Source organism: Austrofundulus limnaeus, unplaced genomic scaffold (genome assembly GCF_001266775.1).
Source record: "Austrofundulus limnaeus strain Quisiro unplaced genomic scaffold, Austrofundulus_limnaeus-1.0 Scaffold201, whole genome shotgun sequence".
NCBI classification, from domain to species: Eukaryota; Metazoa; Chordata; class Actinopteri; order Cyprinodontiformes; family Rivulidae; genus Austrofundulus; species Austrofundulus limnaeus.
In genome coordinates, this window is record NW_013952603.1 from 25,120 (window position 1) to 29,783 (window position 4,664).

General features: G+C 37.6%; 1 protein-coding gene across 1 annotated transcript in view; it reads right to left on the reverse strand.

The window, feature by feature from the left end:
* Positions 1–4,664, reverse strand: part of mllt10 (MLLT10 histone lysine methyltransferase DOT1L cofactor) — a gene marked incomplete at its 3' end in the record, with an annotated part of 50,116 nt that overhangs the window by 15,041 nt on the left and 30,411 nt on the right.

Consider the following 4,664-nt stretch of genomic DNA (forward strand, 5'->3'; position numbering starts at 1 on the left):
ATTAAACTCTTATTTTTTAAATTTATTCCTTAATTGAACATAAGCACTTTAAAGCAGGACCTGCTGCTCACTACTTTAAAAATATAAAATTTAAAACTGACTCTTCAGAAACATATATTTAGCATCAAAATGACTCTGTTCTTTAACTCATAACAGCTGCAGAGAAAATTGATGTTTTATACTAACCGATGTTCAAATTCAATTTAGCTGGCAGAATACGTCCTTGTGTTTTTTTTTTTCCCTTTTCTCAACTTCCGCTCTCACACATGCTTTTAATTATGAAGGAATTCTCTTGGATCAAGTCCTACAGTTAAAGATGTGATCATATAAATTAGGTTATAATAACAAAAATACACAGCAGTAAACGTCTTAATTCTTTCTGCCTTGCGTTTTATGCTTTTTATGTTTAGACTCCAGCTGGTCTGAATAAATCTGTTCCCACACACACACACACACACACACACATACACACACACTAAACCTACAGCGTTCAGCCAGCTCCTCCGTCCCATCGGTGACCCCGCTGCCATCAAACATTAACCTAGCCAAAATCTAACCCCTGCTTTTCCCCGTCCACCAACACGTATCTATCAGGAAAACCATCTATCCATCAGCGCAGAGGAGTCTGCAGACAGCACAGTGAGGAGGAGGAGGAGGAGGGGGTCCTTCCCATTACTGCCCTGAATTAACCCCTAGCTAAATATTTACAGTAAGACGAAGAACACACAGACACAAATATATGATGCAGAGCCATATATAACCAGCACAGTTTGCTGTGGTCAGAAAGAGCACTGCAGCAACGACTGCCAACAGAAACWGAAATATTCTCAGGAAACTAACAGAACCTGTCCTCTTATCCGACTCAGTAACGATCAAATCTTCCAACTTTAAAACGTGAAAGCACAACAGATCGATACGAGCGTATGCTCACATTTTTATACACATTTTAACACAGCGGGAGGAAAATCTGGAGCTTTAATTACGCATAATGAAGACTCCTGCTTCTATTTCACACCCTTATTCACTTCAATTAAAAAAAGTCTCATTTCTTTTTCATGTTGGTGGGTAATGTGTCCTTAGATTAAAAATATAAAAGCAAAATTTGTGACCAAATGTTAACTAGCACCTGTGTTTGACTGAATATAGCTCCATAAAGGTGACGTCCATAAAAAAAGACGCTTGGGACGGAGAAGTCCAACAAGTTTTTTTATGAATTGGTACGTGTTTACATGCAAATAAAAGCACTTTGTTTACACTGAGTGCGTATTGGCTTTTCAGGATAGAATATCAAGAAATCTGTCTTTTTGTGTGTTACTCTTGTGTCTTCATGCTACATATGTTTTATATCCTTTGTATTTTCTATTTTTCTTATATTTTATAAGAAATATAGATGTACATATATAGCAATACACCTATACACCTATAGATGTATGTATAGATGTATTGCACCTTACACCGAAGCAAATTCCTAGTCGGTGAATCCTGTTCATTGACAGTGACAATAAAACTAAATMCGATTCTGATTGTTTGCAATAAGTACCTTTAATATAAGCCAAACGCTTTAAGACATATTGTGGACAGGTTAAAAAAAGTATTCGCTATTAAAAAACTGAATTCTAGTGTCAATAGTGTAGGCTCAGGAAGATTTCATTGTCAAAGAAAAAGACTGCTTTTATCCACAAAGATGCACAAAGTTTGACACAAAGAAACAAAAAACACGCTCATTTGAGACAAACGCAACAAAGGGAGCTCCAGCCTGTTGAGTGGATATTTATATATTATAAAATCATAAAATCACAGCAGCTGAATGCTCAGCTCTTAAACTCACACCAGAAAAACACGTCTATGAATAAATTAAACTTTTTAATTTACAGCTATTTTAATTGCAACACTTAGAATTTATACATTTTTTCAGCTGAATAAACCAATTTGTTCTGTAYTTTATAAACTAGGTGAACCCCGGGGTCTGAACTGTCCGACACAGTGAAAAACAGGAAACACACCAGACCAGATCCTGACAAACCCTTATTCCAAATCCTTATTTATTGTCCTGAGTGATTTGTTAATATTTTAATGTAAAATGTTTGCATCAAGACCCAAAGGCAAATTCCTGGTACGTACAAATATACTCAACAAAAAAAAGATTGCCTTTTTTTTAAACCACACTCAAATTTCATGTTTTGTCACAAATTGCAGGCRCTCTGAAAACATTAACCCCAGAGAAATTTGGACGTCTACTATAGACTGTTTTTTTAATAAGTGAAGAGAAAGTAGAGACAGACAGAAAAAACAGAGAGAGACGTAATTAGAAAGATTGAAATAGTATTGAAATACTATAGACTGTTTTGAGGTAAAAACAACATAAATCGGCGGCACGATGGCTCAGTGGTTAGCACCGACGCCTCACAGCTAGAAGGTCCTGGGTTTGATCCCAGGTTTGGACATGGGGTATTTCTGTGTGGAGTTTGCATGCTCTCCTCGTGCTTGCGTGGGTTTTCTCCAGGTACTCCGGTTTCCCCCAGCCCTAAAAACATGTACAATAGACTGCCTTCAGGCCTCCACTGAAAAAGAGATCTGAGATCTTGGGACTTGCCTGGTTAAATAACGATAGGTAAAATAAAATTCATCAAATCCATTCTGTGGTCCCTCCAGATGGATCCACTTTATGGTCTGATCTGATGCTCATTGTAACAACTGAAGGTTTAATTTTAGTATTTTTATTAGTTTCATATCAGAAATAAACAAAACAGTGCAGCAGATAGACTTTATAAATAAGAGCCTAATTATTGCTAGTGCCGTTTCCTTTTCCATAAGCAGCCTGTAGACATTCTTTTATTAGTTAGATGAATTATCCAAAAGGCCCACAGCTGCATAAAAGGTCAGATCGTTTGAAGAACGAGAAGAATGCAGGTGAGAGCGAGCCGTTAATGGCTGCAGAAGAAACAAAACAGGTGAATGATTCTGAAAGAAAAGGGGGGATGAAGGAAGTGAGGACCGAACTGAGCCACTTCCATCAGCGGAGGGGAAGCTCCAAAGCACAGAGGCGGTTGCCAAGCAACTGAACACGATGGCAAAAATAAATAAATAAATAAATAAATAAATAATAATAATACACAGACCTGTTCCACGTGTGTGAGCAAGACCCACATTTATGGCATACACACACACATGTAAACATCAAGCCAATTACAAAAGTGAATCAAATCTTTGCCATTAGGATTGGTAATTTAATGTTGTATTGTACAGAGGCCAGCCGAAAACATTTTCTGATTAATTTAACTGCATTCAGAGACCAAGGAGCGGGATGTGAAGAACAGACTTGGCTACAATACCACACAGTCTGATAAAAGTATATTAAARCTCTGAGTGCATTCAGGTTTAAGTATTCATAATTATCAAAACACGTTACAAAAAAAACACAACCTAAATTGTGGGGAAAACGTGGGAAAGTTTTTTCAAGACTTATTCTTTAGACCTGTAAGGACTGTCACAATAACAAATTTTAATGGATGATAAAATGTCTCAGAAAATATTGCGATTAATGATAATATCATTTAGAGACCATTTTAAAATAATATAATGACACCATCCCCCAGCTCGCTTATGAAGTTTATGGAAGTTTACGAAAYAGGGTTGGGCAAAAACCAGCCCCTTGTCCTTCGCTTTGCTTCATACGAGGGTCTGGACTCTCGGCTGTAGAGAAGCGATTTTTGCTGGAGGCGTGGCCTCTGCTGAAGGTTAAAATGACTGGATCGTTTGGCCGCAACGAACATGCCAGCTGTGAAGGAGGCTAAGCTAAGAAGCTAAYCGGAAATCGTGTGCRCTGTAAACAACCTTAATGAGGAGAAATATAACGAGCTGAACAAGGCRGATGTAAATGAGAGCTGCTGCTTTGTCAGACAAATTTAATTTAATTTGGAAGCCTTATCAACACGGACTGGCTTCATTCACTTCCTCCACTGATATTGCTAAACTAACTAGCAGACACTGCGCAGAAAATTGACGTTCTGTTCTCTGATTGTCCCGAACGAAATTCTTCTGAAGAAATCCTYRTCTATGGGAGAAATCCCAGATGGAGCAGTGAAGGGAAACTAAAACTGAGTGGAAATGCGTAGAAAGGTAAGGGCCAGGCTAGGCAAAATCGTATGTGCAATTAATCGTCAGAAAAACTTTAATCGATTATTTTTTGGCACTTGACGATTAATACGATCCCCGATCAGTCTGCTCGATGCTACTCTACAGTTCAAATATGACGAACATTTTAAATAAAGTTCTTTACTTTATTTATCATAACTCCAAATTTACTTGGCCTATCAACACAATTTAAAAACTGATGTATRGCATGAAGTCTCTGCTTTTGACACAATTTGGAACAAATTTTTAAGGAGAGAAAATCTTTCCTAATAGAGTGATTAAAATTGGTCATATAAAAAGGGCATGCAGGTGTCCAGGGACTCCAGGGGATTAATCATCATTTAAATCGTTACCGGTAAATACCACAATTAATCGTGATTAATTTTTTTGCCAATATTACCAAACCCTATTATGAAATTTATGTACGTAAAGAAAAGTTGCAAACTGACCTGGGCCGGAGGTTGGGAAGCCGGCGCAATTTATCTTAAAATGATCGGGGTCACCCGCATGCTGCTTACAATGTTTACGAA